General features: G+C 39.5%; 1 protein-coding gene across 2 annotated transcripts in view; it reads left to right on the top strand.

Annotated features, from left to right (window-relative positions):
- The window catches only part of LOC149153498 (uncharacterized), a 425,412-nt gene that overhangs the window by 121,437 nt on the left and 280,582 nt on the right, over window positions 1–23,393 (top strand). The gene's annotated exons all lie outside the window — the stretch shown is intronic.

A 23,393-nucleotide genomic window follows, 5' to 3' on the forward strand; every position in this document is an offset into this window, starting at 1 on the left:
TATGATATATCTAATGGTAGTAAAGTTCCTTCATTGCATTAGACTTTGGTGATTTAGAGTGTTAATAAGATAAGATAAGATCATTTTAGTAATGTTCAACAAGTGACCAAAGGAATTGCTTGTTAACTTTTGGGGTTACTTTAAAAGTGCTTACATCATGCTTTGGATGTTTCATTTGAGTTGGGGTATGTGGTTTATATTCAGCCCTTGAATGGTTCAAGATGGGTTGGCACATGAGAAATAGTTCTTGATAGATGTGCATAGTTGAGATGGCTTGCTCAGTGGATTCTTAATTTTAGATGTTTGCTGGCTTAGTGTTCTTCCCTTAGGTGTTGGAGTTCTCTTGATAGTTTGGTGGATACCCTTTGTAGGGGCCCATGAAGGATCCACTTCTTTGGACAACACCCTACATGGAATGAGCAATAATGTGTGATTTGGAGGAGGGCATCAGGCCCTAGTTGGCATGTGGCAGCTTAAATTTATATTCAGAGGATTGGAGATGGCTTAGGGAGACTTGTGGCTTCTGCAGTGTTCTTGCAGGGACAGCTGATCTAGTGGAGTACATTGCTTAGAAGGATCAATGGAGTCTGTGAAGACTTAGGATGTGCGGATGTGGACTTTCATTCCATAGCTAGATCACCTTGGAGCATGACACATGTATTTTAGAGTGTAGTGCCTCACTTCTGTTGGTGTACTAGTCTTGAGAGAAGGCTATGGCATAGTTTTAAAAACCAGATGGGTTGTACCAGAAATTGGCCAAGACAGCTGGTCAGACAACCGATCTTGCTAAGACTCCCAAGCTTGCTAGGTGGAGCAATAAACCTGATTCATTGGCCGGTTAGGACCAGTTAGGTACCAAACTGGCTGGTTTGGTACCTAAACTGTCCTAACCGGTCGGGCCTGCAAAAAACTGGCCTTCTATAATTGAAGATTGAGAAGCCTTTTTAATTATTTTTCTATAGTAATATTCCAGATCAGCAATAGGAAAAAGTCTTTTAGATGAACTTCCTGTGGAGTATCTCCTATGTGTACCTTCTTCTTGTGGAGTAGTCAGATGAGTTCTTATAATATATTTCTAATGATTGATTCATCAACGATGTTGAAGCATACTCTTCATGATCCCATAAATGGACTTTATCCATGTCAATGACACCAGGATGTTACTGCTGAAGTGCTTAGACAAGGTGAAGTCCTAGCTCACAAGGTAAAGACCTAAAGGTAACTTTGAAGGGGTCATTCACTTTCACCTCAATAACTCATTCCCGCTCTTTAGGTTGGTTGATTTCCAACTCAAAGCAGGGAATCCCTAAACTCTAAGTCCTGGAGGCAAGAAGATGAATAAAAAGGGGTTTGAAGGGACTGAATGTAAATCTTGTTTTATGATGATATCCAACTGTTAATTCCAGAATTATGAAGACAGAAAATGAGCCTACAAGATTTGGTGAAATGGCAGGCTTCTTAGGTTCAATTTTAATTTGGATTTTAATGTAAATTACTGCTGTAAATTCCATATTTGTTACCCATCAAATAAGCCTAGCAAAGGATGATAAAACAATAGCGTTTTTAAGCTTAAAGAAAATTCTGATTTATGAACAAGTTAATATATTTTGGATTTTAGGACAGCGAAAGAGGGAGTCTTTTGCTGGGAAAGAGGATATCTAAACCAGCTGATTTATTTTATTTTATACAAATTCCCATTTAGGCCCACAGTTTGGTACATTTAGGCTGCTAGGAATGATATCTAACTTCAGATTTCAAACCAGCAAAGTATGATAATATGATTATGATTTTAAGAGGGTTGGGAAGAATTACTAGTGCCGAGAAATTTTATTGGGGAAATGGAATGTATGAGCTGATGTCTTGATGATCTTTTTCCACTAAAATAAGGGTTAATTGAGATCCCAATAACTAAATTGTGGCATTCTTATATGGCTGTCCCAAAATGCAGAAAAATGTTTAAGGTGCTAATTAAGGAAAATATTCAAATACATCAAGCAGGTGTGTTTATTACTATGAAATATAAATTTCAAGCACTTTAAGTTTAGAATGGGTGGATGAGATTCAACCAGCTGAGTTTGATTGTGATTTTGATATTGTTGCCATGGAGTTTGGGGGTGTTGATCCCAATGCAGATCTGGTATTTGAACTAGGAGATGAAGGAAGCGAACCACCGAGACCAAGCATGGCACACGGTGAGGGTAGCAGAAGTTGTGCAGCTCGGCAAACTCATGCATCTAGTTCTACTATGCCTAGTGTTGTTGCTCTTGCTACCGCTAATAGCCTAGTACTGTTACTGAGCTTGAGAGGAATTTGAGGAGTCTGTAGACTCTGAGTCAGATGTTATTTATGACATATGTAGCTCCTGGTGATGATCCCATGTGCAGTAGTGGTGATGAGTTTGATGAGTGATCTTGTTGATTAGTGATTTGTAGTAGGCTAGTGGTGTACTAGTTTGAGTTGTAGCATTGTTTTTGGACTTTGGAGGCCATTTAGAGCCTCATTGGTTATGTATTTTGTTGATGATGTATATATTGCACTCGGTGCCATTTTGATATATGCACCCTTACATGGTATGCAGATTAGAAGACTTTGCATATTTTTTCTATAATGGTTTTTCATCATGGTTTTAATCTTAAAAATATTTATTTTCATTATTTTGTTTTTCTATATATTTTTTTCAATTCCTTGGTTTATTGAATCTGGTTCAATCCGCTTTGATCCGGTTTTGGTTCAAATCCTGGTTAGATAGGCGACCGGTTCCAAACTGGGTTCCAATTTTAAAACTATGGGATATGGTATGTACATGTGCTTCATCTTGGCATATTAATGAAGTTTTGAGTTGTCCAACACTTGTGCAATTTCGAGATTTAATTTTAAGCTATATATGTTCTTTATGCATACTTATTTAGAGCCATATATGTCTTGTTGCTTAAACATAAATAAAATGACAATTGTTAAGTGCTTTGATATCTAAATGAAGAATATAGGGGGTTTATTTTCCAACTGTCATATTGCTGTTGTACTGCTGTTATTACTACTGTAAAATAGTATTTTCAGATCTTGTTATTAGCATGTTGCCTGTTGGGGAATGAGAAGCTTTTGATTGCACACTTCCGTGCCAAATGAAAGTCATTCTTTTTCCATTTTGAAAGTGATCTTCTAGTTCACATCTTGCTTTTCTTCATACAACTACCTCTTCCAAGTCATGTTTCTTTCAGGATCTTCTATCCAATCACATTAGTACTAGTTGTAGGTGACATCTACAACTCTCTTTCGGTAGGCCTGTAACAACCCATCCAGATGTTTTAAAAAATCAAAATGAACATCAAATTAAAGTTAATTTTTTTATGATGGCCTTTCGTCATGACATCAACTTCTTGCAACATCAACATCCTGCACATATATGAATCCATCTCCAAGACATCCATTACAAAGGTTCTCTTTTTCCAACATACCTATCAAGGTCTTCATAACTTCTTCATGGAGATGTCATAGTTAATCCTTCTTGTTATTAGATGTTGATCACTTATCTTATCTTATGTAACCATAGTTGCATCTTTCATGAACTCCCCTTTCTTTCTTCACATATTGCTTTTCACAGGATCATCTTTACATGGTTCTTTCACCATAGGAACCATGGTTGTCAACCACTTCATATTCCATATGAGGTCATATTATGTTGATTTCATCTTATCAATATGTAGAAGAGTTCAAGGCACCTTGTCTACATGCCTTCATGCATTTTTCTAAAGGAAGAGTTTCTTCTTCTTTTACCATACTCATGAGATAGATCATTTTACCCATTCTATCAGCAACCATATGACATGACTTTATCTATCAAATATTTACATGCCTCTTCCTTTGTGTGGTCATTGAGGCTTCCTTCGGGCAACTTCCTTTCCTTGCTTGAAGATGAAAGTACTCCAACCAACTTGTTATGCTGCACATCTTTGTCATCATACCATCATCCTTTTAACCTATATATCCCAAATAAAGTGGAATGTAGACCATGTGCGAGACACTTGCTTCTTCTTAAGTAGAGGTGAATCTTCTAACAAATATTCCAATGGAGGATCTTAATGATCCTCATTTTGCAAATGATCCTTTCCTTTCTAATGATGATGATGTATGATCATCTCTTTATCTTCTATCTTGCTAGATGACTTTCTCCAACCATATAGATTGCTACTTTGGTTGTCCTTGTATGCTTTCAATGGAGATGCCATGAGCTACTTTCTTTCTATTGGGATGACTGCTACAACCATGTAGACTTTCTACTTCAGCGATCCGTCCTAGCTTCTATGATGATGTCATCTCTATCCTGCTATAATGCATCCTATCATACTTGTGATGCTTTCTAAAACTGAAAAAAACTAAGTGAAGGAGATTATCTCAATCATAGTAGATCTTTCATTTCCTCCTTCTTTGATTTCTTCTTTTCCGATTCTAACATTTCTTCGGGTATATGGGCTTCATTTCTTTCCTTTCTCTTCTTGTTGTCCTTCTTGAGTTTGGGATAGTTCCTTTTAAAGTATTCATATTCATTACACTCATAGCATTGCATTTTTGACATATCGATCTTATTCTGTTTTCGAGGATCAAACTTTCCAAACTTTCTTTTTCTCCTAGCCATGGCACCGTATGCTTGAACTTGTTCATTTGATCCAACATCGTTTTTTGCCTTTAAACTAGTTTCTTCAATCTTATGTAATGACCAAAGTTCACTGAATGGAGTGGCTTCCTTCTTTCCATAGATACTTGATACAAAGTTGCCCCATTCATCAAGTAGTGCATTGAGCACAACGACGTTCCTTTCTTTATCAAACATTATTTCTCCTAATTCTTGTAGTTGATCTCTTATTTGTGACACCCTCATAAGGTATGAGGCTATCCCTTCTTCCTTTGATACCTTCATTTTGTAAAATTCGGTTCTTAATGACATAACTTCTCCTGCAGTGCTTACAGAAAACAATTCTACTAACTTCTCATAGATATCCTTTGATTTCTCCAACTTTGCTACATAAGCGATGAGGGAACCCTTGATTGATTCTATTAAGATTCTTTGAGCCCTTATTTCCCCTTTCATATACTTCAATAGTGCTTGAGCTTGCTCTTTAGATGGTTTGGAGGTTGAACCCTTCACATATTCAATAACTTCATTCTCTATGAGGATCAAATCTATCCTCTTCTTCCGCGCAAGGAAATTTGATGACCCAACCAGTTTATTGCTTTCCTTGTAGAATGAAGTCATTTTCCTAGTAGATTCATACACAAATATAAAGATACTTACTTGTCAAGTGATGATGCTCCTATGATGATGATATCTTCAACTTGATGCCTTCTTGATTTTTGATGATGATTGATGATGTTTTGCTTCCTTGAAGATGACAATACTTCTTTTTCTGGAGATGCCTTTCTTCAAATATGCTTGAGATGTGATCCTTTCTTCAAAGAGAGGGAGAACACCTTGGTTTCATTGATGATGATGGAAATGCTTCTTCTTGTTTCCTTGGGATGTAGAATATGGAGGCTTCAAGATGCTTCAAATGTTTAGTCCTTCTTTGTCCTTGAGTTCTTCTTCTCCTTGTGATGATGTGATCTTTTGAGATGAGTACTTGTCCTTGGTGCTTCTTAGTTCTCTTTAATGGTTTCCTTGTGCTCGACCCTTATGTATATTTCTGCAATGACGTGATCTTCAAGCTGCCTCTTCTTGACTTGTCACCTTAGCTCTGATCCCATGTTGAGAAATCTAGGGGCAATTAAATTAGGTGATTTCTCTTACTTTGATAATTACTTGTGATGTGTTTTTACTTTAACTTGATTAGATTCTTCTTTCTCTTGATTATTATTAGTGTTCTCTATCATCAAACAACTACCAAACAATGAAGATCAATGAGATAAGGAGACACAAAATGTAGGCCGCTAGCCATGGCCAAAACCTCTCCTCTTGAGAGGAAAACCCATAAGAATTCTTCTCTTCTTATAGAATCTTCAAATGACGAGTTCCAAGATCTAAGACCCTTGACAAAGACCCCTCCAAGACCAAGTCAACCTTCCTTTTTGATGATATTTCCTTACACATCTTACAAGAACAAACTTTGGTCTCCTAACAACAACTTCGACCCCAACGACTTCTCCAACAACTTTGACCCCAACACCTTTTCCAGCAACTTTGACCTGCCCAACAACATCTACCAACTTCGACCTGCACAACAACATCTAGCAACTTCAACGTGCTCAACAACTTCCAGCAACTTCGACTTGCCCAACAACTTCCAACAAACTTGCCCAACAACTTCAAACAACTTCGACTTGCCGAATGTTAGAGAATCATAAAGGCAGTAAAGATTTTTTGTTCTTGATAATTACTTGTGATGTTTATGATTATTACGATTCTTTATATCTTCTTTCTTTAGTTCATCGAAAAATTACCAAAAGCAACAACACATAAAACAATAGACACCAGATGGAGGAACATGCCAAAGCAAAACCCCCCTCGAGGCGAAAGCCCAGTGAAGATAATTCTTCCTTTCAATAGTATTCTTTGAGAATCTTCACCCTAGACCAAGACCAGACCTTCCCTCCACTCCAAGTTAGCGTCCCAGAATTTCGACCTCTTCCGAACAACTTCAACTACGTAGCAACTTACAACAATTGGCAGCTTCCGGCAACAGTGAAACTTGGAAGACTTCGATGTCCCAATCTGGACACGAAACAGAGAGAGAGACGTCAAAATCTCGATTTTCCTTGTGTCCTTAGACTTCCCAAAACTCGCATTCACTTTGGCTTCTCGACAACAGACTTCGCACCTTTTCCTAGCTACAAGAGAACTTCGCACTTCTACCTAGCAACAAGAGATTTTTTCACTTCTTCCCAGCTACAAGAGAATTCAAACTTGTGTGTGAGAATGATGCTCCAAATGAATTCGATGACCTTCCTTTTATAGGCTTCTTGTGGAGTCGAACAAGGTCCTTAGGCTGACTTGATCTTCTCTTAGGCCGACATAGTGTGGAGGTTACATAATTCATATTTGACTCAATACTTAACCTTTTTACATGATTCAAAAGCCCAAGAAGGGTCTCTTTAAATGTACAATGACTCTATAGACTCAAAATAAATCCTAGAAGTCTACAATGGGGACTTTGACCTAAAACATTGTGACCCAAACATGAAACCCATGATTTAATAAGTCACAATAATAATAATAAAAATTATTTTCTTTATTCTTTTGACAAGTACATTATGTAATGACTCAAGTACATTATTGAAGATCGAACATAGTCACATTTTCTAACACTCCCTCTTAACTAGGGAGGTATTCATAATGTAAAATACAATGGAAGTTCTCAAACTATATGAACCATGAAGTACTTTAGGCATTGCAATGCCATGGACTAGATTCTTGACCAGGGAAATCTATCCAAATAGTCACTGAACAGTTTAGGCACCACAATTCCATGGACTAGATCCCTGACCAAGGTAATCTATCTAGGTGGGACTAAGATGGACTCAAGCCTTCAGCCCTTTTAGGTACCCTTAGGCTTACTTGCTAACCATCAACCTAAAAATCCAAGTGTGTATCCAAAACATATCTCAATAATCAACACCACCTTTCCAACTTCGAGACCCAGACATCAGCACAAAATGCTAGCCAGATGTCTTCCTAGGCAATGCTTCACTTAGAAAGCCTCAACATCCCTTGATCCAGTAGATCAAGAATAACCAATCTCTCCCAATCAAACTGATTGGTAACCAACATGCTCTCAAATCCTTCGAGTGATTCACTTGTACAAACACAACCCCAATCAATAATATACTTTCACATGTATATAATCAAATATAAACCTCCGAGGTCTTTCAGACAACTTGATGTTGCTTCTGAACTTTCCACAGTAGGACTATCAATTGAATCTTTGACATAAGATTCCTCAATCATATGTTTTCCTTATTACTTCTCATGCAACAACTATCCTCCCAAATTTATTCTTAAATTAACACGAAGCTATGCCGTCACTCTCAACCAGGACGCACCTCTTTATCCTTACTTCCTCTTAATCTTAGGGAGATCTCTTCTATTCATGCTTCCTCCAGGAGATCAACTTCTTTTTCGACATCGTAGAATCTTTTGTGGCTTCCAACCATTTCATCAGAGTTATCATCAATCTCATCGTGCTTATCACATCAACAAGCATCTTCACCAAGTTGAAGATTTTGTACCTGCACAACTTAAATAGCTAGTACAACCAAATCTATAGAAGCAAGATGTTAGCCATATTAGAATCACGAAAGCATTTCATCTTTATAGATATCAGATACTCAAACTCAATTACAAACAAGAGAGTTATACTCTTCAACACCTTGTAGACTACTTCAGAACACTTCTCATTCCATCTAGGGTTTCAATGTTTCTTCCAAAGGTATGACATACCTTCCTTCAACATATAGCAAACCCTAGAAACAATTCACACAAATATAGACCTACAAAGCATCTAACAACCTTTCAAAATACATATGTTAGACTTTTCACTAGGGTTTCATACAAATCCTAGATTTCATACAAAAGAATCAATCAAAGTTAATCATAACTTAGTCATTAACCTGACCAGCTTCTACTAGGGTTAGTTCCAACCCCTAGATTTTCAATCAACCAGTCACTAACATTACCAACTACCACTAGGGTTAGTTGCAAACACTAGATTTCCAATTAAACATCAATCTCAACCAAAATTTCAAATTTTGACAATCTTTCACAAATCTCAAATTATCACATAGTCATCATATATCAAAGATTTCTACTTCGACTAAGGTTTAACTCCAAAACCCTAGAATTCCAATTTCACAATCTCAACAATCTTACACAAATCTCAAATTATCATATTTAAGAGGTTTTACTTTGACTAAGGTTCAACTCCAAAACCCTAGAATTCTATTTTCACCATCTTAACAATCATTAAATTCATAGATCTCAGATTGTTATATTCCACATATAAGACAATGTCACTACTAGGATTTAACTGCAAAACCCTAGATTTACATTTTCCAACAATCATTTAAATAGATTTCAGATTGTTATATCACACATACCAAACAACTTAACTTCACTAGGGTTTAGCTATAAAACCCTAGATTTCCAAATATCATCATCCTAGAATCTCAAACAAGGACTTCCATTAAATCCTAAAACTTATGACCATCAATGACTAGGTCAACACACATATCTAGGAGATCATAATTATTCATAATCATATCATATGTCCAACAACATTATTACATCTAAGCTAGACTAAACTAGGGTTTCAACCAAAAGGACATATCTATATATGTCTAGAGTTCGTCATGCAAATACATCTCATATCATGTGTTAGTCAAACCCAACTCCACAAATATCAATAAGAGCTAGACACACAACCGTCTTGATTACACAAGGCTTTGATCAGACAAACATACCCATAGCAAGGAAAACATTTCTAAGACCATATAAGGGTCTTGGTCACACATTGCACCAAACCCTAATGAGCTAGGGTTCCAATGTAGAAACATAGCAAACCTAACATTACCAAAACTTCAAAAGTTAGGGATTTTAGACCTTATCATTCTAACAAGTTAGATTTTCCTAATCATACCAAAATCCTTAACATGACATCATCAATAAAAACTTTAAACATCATTTCACGATATCCCTAATCAGCTTAGGGTTTCAGACATTCCTAATAGCATACCCTTTGGTTAGGGTTTTCTAGAACCTGTCTAGGGTTCTACAAAATTATTTAAGGGTGGGGTGGGTAGATTTATCAAGAGATGAATCACCCAAACAACAATCACTAAGATTCAATATAGCTTAGACATAGCAATGTTAGTAATAGATCATCAAATGAATAATCCTTTCAATCAATGTATTTAGAGCATACCTTTGTTTCTTGACTAACCTCGTCTTGAGAGATCCTCCTTGTAGATGTTTTTCCTAATCAAGACAATAGAGGGAGAAAGGTGATTAGTATTTAATATAATCAAAACTAAATGAGTAGATGAACCCAAAACTGAAAAGACTTGAAATACTTATCTTTGGGAGTTGTTGGGGGCTCCCTCCAAAGCTTGAGGGATACCTACAAACTTATAAAAACAATACAAAAATGTCTTTTCCAAAATATATTAAAAACCTATAAATTCTAAAACATGTAAAACAAGATATATAAAACTACAAGGAAAGGACTTAATAATGTAAGTTCGTAATCTCGGGTTCTTGGGGCTTGACTTTCTTTAAGTCTCCTTCTATAGCAAGGTTGGCTTGATCCCTTCCTCTCTTCTTATTCTTTGGATTGTCGGGACAATCCCTTTTGAAGTGACCTTTCTTATGACATTGATAGCACTCTATCTTGGACATGTCAACATTCTTCCCTGGTCCTTTCGATCTCTTTCCTTTATGATGAGCAATGCATTTGATACTCCTTTAGGATTGGTAACCATAGAGATCCTTAGTTCTTCTTGACTATAGGCGGTCCATAATTCTTCAAAGGTGGGAGCTACCTTCCAGTTGCTGAGACCTGCAACAATTGCACCCCAAGAGGGTGGCAATCCTTATAGAGCAGTGATCACAAGTTCTTTGTTCGGGACAATCTCATTGATGGCCAAGAGATCATCCCTGAGTCTAGCTATCTTCACAAAGAAGGTTGCCACAGTATCTTCTTTAGTCATCTTCGTAGTCCTTAGTTCATTCTTCAAACTTGTTACTTGTCCAATGTTCTTAATAGTAAATAGCTTCGACAAGGCTTCATACATTTCATGAGCATGATCAATGTTAGCTATGAAAGGGACAAGATTGTCCTTTATCCCTTATACCATTAGAGTCATGGCCACCAATTCTAATTCCCTGTATTTTGCTTTGTCAGCATCACTGACTTTTTCTGTATGCTTCTTTACATTTCCTCTTACCATGTCCAACACCTTGTTCTTCTCGAGGATTAGGTCAATCCTCTTCTTCCAGGACCTGAAGTTAGAGGCTCCTTCAAGTTTGTTCTCACCCTTGATTGGGTTAGACATCTTCCTTGAATATAATCGACTCCTTCCCTGAGATAGTACCTATAAATGGATCAAATGCTTGAGACTACCTTTTTCGTCCTTCTTCACCAAAGCTATGAAACCACGTTATAAAATCAGAAAGGCAGTAAATATTTTCTTGTTCTTGATAATTACTTGTGATGTTTCTTACTATTTATCTTCGTTATATCTTCTTTCTTTAGTTCATCAAGCAATTACCAAAAGCAACAACACATAAAACAATAGACACCAGATGTAGGCACATGCCAGGGAAAAACCCCACTTGAGGGGAAAACCTAGTCAAGACAATTCTTCCTTTCAATAGTATGCTTTGAGATTCTTCACCCTAGACCAAGACCAGACCTTCCCTCCACATGACCAAGACCTTTTCCTAGCTACAAGAGAACTTCACACTTCTACCCAACAACAAGAGATTTTTGCACTTCTTCCCAACTACAGGAGAATTCAAACTTGTGTGTGAGATGTTGAAATTTCTAAGTTTGACTCGTTAGAAATCCCTACTGCATTATTTGGTTTAATTTCTCCTACTTGTTCATTTGTTTAATAAGTTATTTATAAATATAAATACTGAAATAAACACAAATGCAGCCTTAACTCATATATAGATCAACAACTGAAATCACTGAGACAAACACATAAGAGACGCCGTTATTTTTGGAAAATCGTCCCCAGAAAAACCCAATGTGGGAAAATCGGTGCAACAGATATGACGGTTTTATTATTATGCAGTTTCTGAATACAACTAGGGTGCTAGAAATAGCTCACCCAATAGAGAATGCCCTTGGTAGTAGTACCTCTCCTCGGAGACAGATATTTCGGCTGATTAATCACCGGATGAACGATCCCACAACAGCTACGACAACTCTTTAGCTAGACAACAAAAGTTGCTCCAAGCTTCTCTATTGCTCTGCGTCACTCTGCAGGGACTGTGTCACCCTTCCCGGCTCACTAGCACTCAGGCTGCCCTGTGAAAAATCTCCTGGCGTTGCCTCTTAGCCTTGCGTTAGCTCTGCTAGCCTCTACGCAGTTAGTGAAGCCTCTCCGTCAACCCCTAGGCTCTCTGCGTTAGCTCTCAGATCCTCTGCGTCACCCATGCTAGCGTCTTCAACCTCTGCGTAACTCCTAGCTGCCTCTGCGTCAACCTCTCCAGACTCTGCGCTGTCTCTTTGGTGCTATCTCTGCCTCGCTACTATGTATTCTTAGCCTCGTGCCGAACTGCACGTCGCTGCAACAGATAACTAGCTCGATTCTCTCAGCAAAATCCCACTCTAGAAAATTGAACCGATTGATCAATATGGTGTATCTCCAACTGATCCTCAAGCCTCCTCTTATACTTTTCCTGTTGAGTCTTCAACGACCGAGATTAAGTCCTTAATCAACGACTAAGATTAGATTTGGCTTCATCCATGTCATTTAGAACATTCTCACCCAATTTTATACTAATACCCATTAACATTTTAATTTTCCTAAGTTTACACTTACGAACCCCATTAAAAATATTAATTATTTTAATATCTCTCCAACAGGGTGGAACTTGCCCAAACCATTTCTGGGTCTTGGAGATCTTATGTGCGGTAGCCTCTCCACCAATTTTCATGGCTAGAGCACATCTGATGCTACCACAAATCAATGCTCCCTCTTAGCGAGGAATGTGCTCTAATAATGCTCTATTATTGAAACATCACATAGATCCTCCGCACCGGTACCTGTGCCGATGCTTCGCCTGCTGCCTCACATCTACTGCACTGTTGCTTCCTTTATTGCTGCCCATGACACTGCCACTGCCACTGCTACATTTGTACTGCAACTCCCTCTCAATATGTTGCCCATGCTGCCCGTAGCACTGCGACTGCTAACTGCTGCATTGCAACTCAGTTACCGAGAAGTAGGTAACTGACTTCTCCCAAACACTGACATCCCAGTCAGTCTGGAGGCCTTGTGAAATTGAAGTTGCCTCTGTTGCTATATTGTGCTCCCTCTGTTGCCACTGCGCTGATGCATACACCTCTGTGCCTCTCGCGCTGCTGCAACCTCCACTGTGCTGCCTCAGAATTTTCCACTCAAGCACTGCCTTGTTGCTCCACTACACTTTGCTCCACCCGACATGTGCCATCATGCTACTGTCTTTAAGGGCTCCCATAGCCGGAAGTGATCCAAGAGTTTGGGCACCTCAAGGATCCTGCCCCTAGTTTGTAGTCCTCCTGACTAAAACTCAATGTCTCCCCACCTCTTCTCTAGAGGTGCATGAGCACTCATGGCACAGTCGTCATAAGTGTCGACCTCTTTCTTCAACTTAGCTGGAGTTGCCTTGTAGTCAGAAGCATCTCCCTTGTTTTTCTTCTTGGGACATTGGGATGCATAATGTCCCAACTCCCCACAATGGAAGCATTTCACCTTAGAGAATTCCTTCTTCTTCCTTTTCCCTTACTGTCTCGCAAATGCTAGAGCCGCATCCTCCTCCTCCTCTTTCTTGATTCGACTTCCCTTGCCATTATTCCCCGCCTTGGTCAACCTCTTGATCTCTTGTTGGCGAAGAGCTGCCCACATCTCCTCCCAACCTGGAAGAGTAGCCTTGCCTAAAATACTTTGGACAAATGTCTCCCACTCCTCGAAGACTGCATTCAGGGCGGTCCTCACCATGAACTCCGGATCCGGTGTAGATCCCATGGAAGTAAGTTGGTCACAAATCTCCTACAATCTGAGGAGGAACGGATCTATCTGCTCTCCCTTCTGCATCTGATACGACCGCAACTGATTCTCCAATGGCATCTTCCACTGCACGGAAGTGCCCTGATACAAGGTATTCTAAGTATCCCACATTTCCTTTATTGTGTTCTTTTCAGCAATATGTGGTACGACATGATCTTTGACCCTGTCTAGGATCATGCACTTCGCTTTCGCCATTGCCTCCTCATACTTCTCATTCTCAGTTGGGTCAACTGGGATAACCATGTTTCTCAAGGCAAAGTCCTTATGTGATGTCAATCCAGGACTGCCAGGATCTTGACCTTCTAGATGACAAAGTTGGAAGCCCCGTTCAACCTGTTCCGATCCCTTAGTCCGTTCATTGCCATTTCAGCTCCTCTTCTGGACTCCCTCTGAGTTTCGACTTCCCTCCTTGAAATCTCCCTCTGAGTCTTGATTTGCCTCATGGAAATCCTTTGGCCAACTGTCGAACCGCTCCTCTCCAATCCTCCTTGCAACTGCAACTCAGATTTGGATTTCGTGGCTAGAAATCCATCAAGGTAGCGACTCCCTCTACCTTGGTTCTTTCCCCTTAGGTATTGTTCTGCTCCGACAGAATCAACACCCCACTAGCTTCTTAATCACAATTTGCCCACAGCTCCCCCAGCTTTGGCAACTGAAGAAACTGAGCCTTTCAGGCTCCGCGCAATGCCAACAACGATAGAATCTGCTCTTCTTGGCCACAACGTCAATCCTTCCTGGCTGAGAAAGATGACCGGGCACTACGTAGGTTTGATCTACCCCTCTTTGCCTCTGTGCTGACCCTCCTCCTGGCTCGAAATGATGATGCAGGCCCTCTACGCCACTTCTTCTCTGTTGCTTCTGCTATGGAACAAAGTTGTCTCTCGGGACAGCTGCTACTGCGACAAATTCTACAGATTACCACTGGTGCCCTTAGTCTTCCTGTGATATGCAATGCTCCAATACCATGTTGAAATTTCTAAGGCTGACTCGTTAGAAATCCCTACTGCATTATCTGGTTTAATTTCTTCTACTTGTTCATTTCTTTAACAAGTTATTTATAAATATAAATACTGAAACAAACACAAATGCAACCTTAACTCATATACAGATCAACAACTGAAATAATTGACACAAACACACAAGGGACACCATTATTTTTGGACAATCGTGCCCAGAAAAACCCAATACAGGAAAACCGGTGCAACATATATGAGGGTTTTATTATTATGCAGTTTCTGAATACAACTAGGGTGCCAGAAATGGCTCACGCAACACAGAATGCCCTCGGTAGTAGTACCTCTCCTCTGAGACAGATATTTCAGCTGATCAATCATCGGATGAACAATCCCACAACAGCTACGACAACTCCTTAGCTGGACAACGAAAGCTACTCCGAGCTTCTCTACTGCTTTGTGTCACTTTGCAAGGACTGTGTCACCCTTCCCGGCTCACCAACACTTAGTCTGCCCCACGAAAAATCTCCTGGCGCTACCTCTTGGCCCTGCATCAGCTCAGCTAGCCTCTGGGCAGCTACTGAAGCCTTTGTGTCAGCCCCAAGGCTCTCTGCGTTAGCTCTTAGACGCTCTGCGTCACCCATGCTGGCCTCTTCAACCTCTGCGTAGCTCCCAACTACCTTTGCGTCAGCCTCTCCCAGCTCTGCGTTGTCTCTCTGCCATCTGGTACTATCTCTGCCTCTCTGCTTTGTATTCTCGGCCTCGTGCCAAACTTCCCCTTGCTGCAACAAATTACTAGTTTGATTCTCTCAGCAAAATCCTGCTCCAGAAAATCGAACTGATTGATCAATACGGTGTATCTCCAACTGGCCCTCAAGCCTTTTCTTATACTTTTCCTGTTGAGTCTTTGACGGTCGAGATTAAGTCCCTAATCAACGACTAAGATTAGATTTAGCTTGATCCATGTCATTTAGAATATTCTCACCCAGTTTTATATTAATACCCATTAATATTTTAATTTTCCTAAGTTTAGACTTACGAACCCCATTAAAAATATTAATTATTTTAATATCTCTCCAATTGGGTGGAATTTCCCCAAACCATTTCTGGGTCTTGGAGATCTTATGTGCCTTAGCCTCTCCACCAATTTTCATGGCTAGAGAATATTTGATGCTACCACAAATCAACATGAGAATGATGGTCCTAATGAATTCGATGAGCTGCCTTTTATAGGCTTCTTGTGGGGTCGAATAAGGTACTTAGGCCGACATGGTGTGGAGGTTACACAATTCATACATGACTCAATACTTAACCTTTTTACATGATTGAAAAACCCACGAAGGGCCTCTTTTACTGTACAATGACTCTATAGACTCAAAATAAATCCTAGAAGTCAACAATGGGGACTTTGACATAAACATTGTGACCCAAGCATGAAACCCATGCTTTAATAAGTCACTAATAATAATAAAAATTCTTTTCTTTATTCTTTTGACAAGTACATTACATAATGACTCAAGTACATTATTGAAGACCGAACATAGTTACATTTTCTAACACCCAACTACTTCCAACAACTTCAACTTGCCCAACAACTTCCAACAACTTAGACTTGTGTAGCAACTTCCAGCAACTTTGACTTGCCCAACAACTTCAGACACCCTAACACGAGAGAGAGAGAGATCAAAAAACTTCGATCTTGCTTGTTTTCTTCTTATCCTTGATTTTTGTCCTTTTCCTTTGGTCGTGCTGCTTCTTTCTTCTGGAGATCGAACTTGCTTCTTGTTGTGTGCAAATGAGGTTGAGTTCCATCTTATATATAAGCTTTCCAGGGGGGGTACGAATTGCTTTCATGAGGCCAAATTGATATTTCATGTAGGCCGACTTGCTTGATAAGGTCGTGGAGGGTCTTTATGACATTTTTGATTCTACATAAATTTTCTTTACAAGATACAACACTCCCAAAGGGGTCTTACATGTATGACAATGGCTCTTTTGACTTCATAATTCTATGACAAACCCAGAAGTACTTAATGGGTGTTTGACCTATAAATACTCTTATCTTGAGCATGAAACCCATGCCTCAAGAATGACAATAATAAATTTGTTTTCTCTTTAACATCAAATGCATAAAATCATGATTACAATAGACATGATGAAAACCGAACCTAGTTACATATTTCAACAAGTTTTGGGTCTTGGTCCTTGGATATCTCACTTTGATCTGATTCTATACGAAGATGATTTTCTTGAGTTTTCTCCCTTGTGGGGTTTTGCCCTGGCTTGGAGCTTACATCTTTGTGTTCTTTGTCTCTTGTGATCTTCATGTTTTTATATTTTGGTAATTGCTTGATGAAGAGAACATAATAAAAAAAATAAAAAGCCAACAAACATTCACAAGTAATTATCAAGTAAGAGAAATCTACCTAATCTACAAGTCTATTGATTTCTCAACTGACGAAGGGTAGATGGAATGTGGAGCGTGAGACATTGAGGCCGAGTCAAATTCATTGTGTATTGTCGTCATCTCAGACTAGAGCCCACAACATTTGTCACTGTTGGCATTTCCAGGGGATCTCAGGAAGAAGCAACTTTGCAAGAAGAATTCATGCTTCCTCATTCATGAACAAGATGGAATACTTCAAATGTCATAACATTGGACATGTGGCTCATGATTGTAACTTGACTTTGGTTCCTAAACAAGCTAAAACCATGACTACCAAGCAAGAAGAGAAAGTTACACAAGTATGGAGAAGAAAGCAAATTGGATCAAAAAGTGTCTTGGACACTCAAGGCATCAACTCATTTTGTTAATCTAATAAGTACATCTCTGGCAGATATGATATTCCAAGTTTCAATGATGAAATTCTGCCAAAGAGGAGACCATGCATACTGTTAGGGGGAGCTTGTGATTCTTGACCACTCTTGCAAAGGCTGTCCGTGAAGAGCCCTATGAAATCCTTGATGAGTCACACATGGACAATCGTGATGGATCAACTCTCATAAATCTTGTAGAAAATCTTGTTTGACACATTGGTCTCTCTCCTGCGTATAGACATCATCTACTTCATTCCTTTCCATGATAACATGAAAAGACTTAGGGGGAATAACTCCATTTAAGAACATGATTCTTTGTCCCCACTACTCATCTGATAGACCATAGTTGAATCACTTGATGACAAGGTAACAATCTTTCTTGTCTTGGGTTCCATAAGCAAAAAAGAAGAACAAGAGGAGTTTATGCGGGAAGAGGGAGCTAGTTTATCATGAAGAAACACAAAGATATCTCTTGTACCATATTGCCAAAAAGAAAGAAAGCAGGATGACAGGGGGAGCAACATAACAAGAAAAAGTATGATAGGGGAAACACTTGATGAAAAAGGCAATGTCGGACAACCCATTTGTCATTGATGTCAAAGGGGTAGAGAATGCTGAAATGGCGAGAATATTGCCATCAATGACAAAGGGGGAGATTGCTAGATAAAGTTGTCATTGATGTCAATATGGCATTGTTGAAGATGGGAAAACCCTAATAATGCCCTAACCCTAATCTCTTGGAATACCTAATAATGCCAAAACCCTAACCCTAATTCTAAGAAAACCCTAGCCAAACCCTTACTCTAAACCCTATCCTAATTCAAAAAACCCTAGCCAAACTGTAACTCTAAAATCCTAACCTTAATTCCTAAATTCTAAAAATCTAACCCTAAATCATAAAACCCTAAAAGCTATCCTAAAATATCTCTCAACCCTTAACTTTACACTATAACAAATTTATTAATTTAACTTTATATTAAAACAAATAATTTCATAAAAAGTTTTTAAATTAAAGCAATTAATTTAATAAAAGTTTTTAATTAAATAAATCATACCATTACCTCATTTCTACGCATTATAAAATTTATGAGAGACAAATTTTATATGTCTTCTCATTGACTTCAAGCAATAACAAGTCGACTCCTCCATATGTCGTTTCAACCTTGCAAATGCGTATATATATACATGACGTGGGATCAATCGATGAAAACACAATTTTTCCGATTGAATCAAGCAATAATTGGAGATACAATGCAAAAAAAAAATTCTTTGAGGTTATTCAACCACAAATGTCTGAAACATATGCGAGTATTGTCTTCTGAAGCAAATCGATCTTCTCATCTATGGATCTTAGTCCCCAAGTGCCGAAGAAAAACTTATTGCCAGAGTTACATTGATTTGCAGGTGTGAGGCATTCGATTTATTCCCCAAGAAGGCCGAGCTGCTTCAGCACTAATATCTATTTCAGTGGGCCGAGATACTTGTGAAAATTTCTAACCTGAAATTCTACTGCAGCAATTGATTTATTTCACCTACTTATTCTTCACAATAAGTTATTTAGGAAATCCCTCCAGCAAATATTAAAATAAATTCTACTTCAGTTATCACATAATTACATAGAGATAATACATACACAAGAACCAATCACATCAACATAGTTGTTTTTGGACAATTGTCCCCAAAAAACCCCAATATGGGAAAACCGGTGTAGCAGATGAGGGTTTTATTAATCTTCAGCAACAATCACTTTTACAAGGAATGATTTTACATAGAAACTGAGAGAAAACACCTGAGACTTTCCCCTGGAGACTTTCTGACACTTTGGAGACCCTTCTCCCACTTCTGCGTCACGTCTGCTTCACTCTGCGTGGCTCTAAATGGCTCTGCGTCCCTCTGCGTTAGCTTGCATGAGGGCTACATCTCCCCTAGAATGCGTCTCCCTCTGTGCTGTCTCTAAATGTCCCTGCGTCACCTCCTCCTCAGTCACTGACTGCTGCTTATGCCCTCCTCTTCCACCACCCTGCAACTCTCCCTTTGAAATCGATCTCCTTCTCTTGGGAATCGATTTTCCTTGAGATACTGAGTATCTACCTGTGTGTCTCCAAATGATCCTCATGTCTTCTCTTATACTTTTCCTGTTGATGAATCAATGACCGAGATTAAGTCTTTAATCAACGACTAAGATTAAAATAGACTTGATCCTCGTCTCTTAGAAGCTTCTCACCCTTATCCTTATTAATACCCATTAATATTTTTATTTTCCTAAGGAACCCATTAAAATATTAATTATTTTAATAACTCCTCATCCGGGTGGAATTTCTCCAAACGATTCTGGGTCTTGGAGATCTCATGTGCCTTAGCCTTTCCACCAAATTTCAAGGCTATAGCACATCCGATGCTACCAAAAATCAACACTCCCTCTTAGCGAGGAATGTGTTCTAGTAATGCTTCACCATAGAAGCATCACACTGATCCTCTGCATCGGTCTTCTGGGCTGATGCTAGACCTGTTGCCCCACATCCACTGCAATGCTACTTCTTGTACCGCTTCCCATGACATTGCCACTGCTACTGCTACATCTCTATTGCAGCTCCCTCTCAACATGCTTCATCATGCTGCCCATAGCACTGCCACTGCAACTCATGACACTTATCCATTATTGCTACTGAAATGGATTCTTCACCATCCCCATATTTTCCTTGAAATAAACAAACTTTGTTCTTCCCAGAGCCTTGGTGAGGATGTCTGCCACTTGTTCTCCTATAGGAGTGTACCTCAATTGTACTGCCCCTCATTGGACACAGTCTCTGACAAAGTGACACCTGATATCAATGTGCTTCGACCGATCATGAAATACTGGATTCTCAAAGAGCTTGATGCAACTCTGATTATCACACAAAATCCTGGTCACTTCCATCCTTACCCTAAATAGATTCACAAGCAATTTCCTAAGCCATATGGCTTCACACGAAGTTGTGCTAGCTGCCATATATTATGCTTCAGCTAAGCTCAGAGCCACGGATTTCTGTTTCCTACTACACTAAGAGGTCATTCCTGATCCAATGTTGAAACAATACCCAGTTGTACTTTTCCGATCTACTGAACATCCAACCCAATCTGCGTCAGTGAACCCACTCAGCCTGATGTCATTGCCTTGGGTGTACGATAGTCCATGCTTGACTGTTCCTTGTATATATCTGAGAACATGTTTGGTTGCTGTCTAATGCACCCTCTTGGGTTCCACTGTGAACTGACTGAGGGTGTTGACAATGTAACAAATGTCCAGCCTCGTATTGACCAGATATATCAGGGACCCTATAAGTTTCCTGTACAAGGTGGGATCAACGTCTTTATCTTCTGATGCATCAATATTCTTCCAGTTGGTGATCATTGGAGTAGCCATAGGTCTACAATCGTGCATCCTGAATCTCTTCAAGATCTCTATAGCATATCTCCCTTGTCTAAGGAAGATCTCACCCTTTTGCTACCAAACTTCCAACGCCAGGAAATAATGCATCTGTCTCAAATCCTTCATGTCGAATTCTGTGGCTAGGTTCTTCTTGCAGTCTTTGATGAGCCTGGATCATTCTGTCAGGAAAAGATCATCCACATAGAACACTAGGATTAGAGGCTCATTCTCTACGACAAGATAGTAGAGATTAGGATCTGCGTCACTCTTGACGAACCCCATCTTCCGCAAGTAGCCATCAATTTGATCGTAGCATGCTCTAGGTGCTTGTTTAAGCCCATGCAAGGCTTTCTTTAACCTACATACATGGAATTTCTTCTCTTGTGTCTCAAAACACTCTGGCTGTTCAATGTATACTTCCTCTTCTATTACCTCGTTTAAGAATGTCGTCTTGACATCCATCTTGTGAATCTCCCATCCCATCTGTGCTACAAGAGATATCACGGTTCTAATAGAAGTAATACCTGGCTACTGGGGTGAAGGTTTCTTTGTAGTCTATTCCTTCCTTCTGAACATACCCCTGAGCCACAAACCTGGCTTTGTATTTCTCCACACTGTCGTCTGCAGCATATTTGACTTTGTAGATCCATCTCAAACCTACCACTGACTTGTCGTGAGGCCTAGTTACCACTTCCCAGACATCATTGGCCATTATAGAACTATATTCCTCCACCATAGCATCTACCCATACCTGATGCTAAACGGCCACCTGAAAGGTAGAAGGTTCCCCAACCTGAGCTACTAGGGCCTGGTATTTGTCTGGCTGTCTTTGCTCCCTTTTATCATTCCATGGTGCACCAATGAAGTCCTCTGCATCTCGTAGAATTTGTCGGAGTTCCCGACTCATTCTTCCACTGGTAGTGGGTACATTTATCGACTCTTCCTCTTCCTGAGATTCCTCCTATTCTGAAGCTTCGCCTTTAGGAGAATTCCTAGTACTAGTTTCTGCTGGTCGAAGTGGTTGGACCAACGGATCGTCTTTTGACTACTTGGAAGGCATTTCTCGGGATTTCCTGAAAGCTTTGTCCTCCATGAACTTTACATCTCGCTGAACTACTACCTTCTTACTCCTTGGAAGATAGACACTATATGTCTTAGCATTCTCACTATATCCCACAACATATCCTTTCTCAGCAGTTTGATCTAATTTCTTTCTCTTTTCTTCGGGTATACGACAATACGCTAAACTCCCAAATATCTTAAAATGATTGACTTCAAGTGTCTTCTCGGTGAAGACCCTTTCCGGAGTGATCTTGCCCAATGCCTTGTGTGGAGTCCTGTTATAGACATAAACTACAGTGTTGCATGCTTCTGCGCACAAAAATTTGGGCATATCCTGATCATACAACATTGCCCTAACTGCTTCCATAATAGTCTTGTTTTTCCTTTCTGCTACTCCATTCTGCTTCGGATTGTAGGGAGTTGTCCACTCTCTTCTGATGCCTTCCCTAGTGCAAAAATCGGTGAAGTCCTTGTCAACATACTCTCCACCATTGTCTGAGCGCAACACTTTTATCTTCTTTCCTGTCAGATTCTCCACAAGAGCCTTGAGCTCTTTGAATTGACCAAAAAGCTCATTCCTAGTTTTCAGAAAGTAGATCCAAGTCTTCCTGGAATGGTCATCAATGAAGGTGATGAAGTATTCGGCACCACTAAGAGCTTTTGTGGACATTGGTCCACAGATATCTGAGTGTATCAATCCTAGAACACTCTTAGCTCTATTGTTACTTCTGGAAAACACTACTTTGGCATACTTGCCCAAAGTGCACCCCTTGCATACATCATCTCGTTTGGTACTTGGTTTTGGAACTCCTGATACTGTTTTCCTGAGAATTCTCAGAGCCCCATGGTGTAAGTGTCCCATCCTCCTGTGCCATAGTTCATTCAAATCTTTATCTCCATTGTTGCTTATCAGTGCCACTGGTGATTCTAGCTGTAATCTATACAACCTGTTACTTCTGATTCCAATCTGGGCCTTCATTTTCCAACTCGGGTGTTTGACATATACTTTCTCCTTAATGAAGAAAATGTCATAGCCCTTGTTTTGAAGTTGAGATACGAAGAGTAAGTTCATCCCCAATCCTAGCACATACAACACATTGGCTGCTTGAAGTCACTCTCCTGCTTCGGTTTGAAAGACTACAATACCTCTTCCTATTGGGGTAGACGTTGCCTTATTTCACATGGTGATATGAAAATTCATTCTTTCTTCCTGATAATCTGAAAGACATTCTCCAATTCTTGTCATATGCGAGGAGGCTCCACTATCTATATACCAAACCTCAGAGGAGGCATAGCTTGCTAGGCAAGCAACTTCTTCTTCCAATCTGGAAGCTAACATAGAATAATCGTGATCCATGTTCCTTGTGCCTTCTTCTGGAAATCTGACT

Source organism: Pinus tabuliformis, chromosome 9 (genome assembly GCF_031772625.1).
Source record: "Pinus tabuliformis cultivar Carrire ecotype Pingquan chromosome 9, CPIR1, whole genome shotgun sequence".
In the NCBI taxonomy this organism is placed as follows: Eukaryota; Viridiplantae; Streptophyta; class Pinopsida; order Pinales; family Pinaceae; genus Pinus; species Pinus tabuliformis.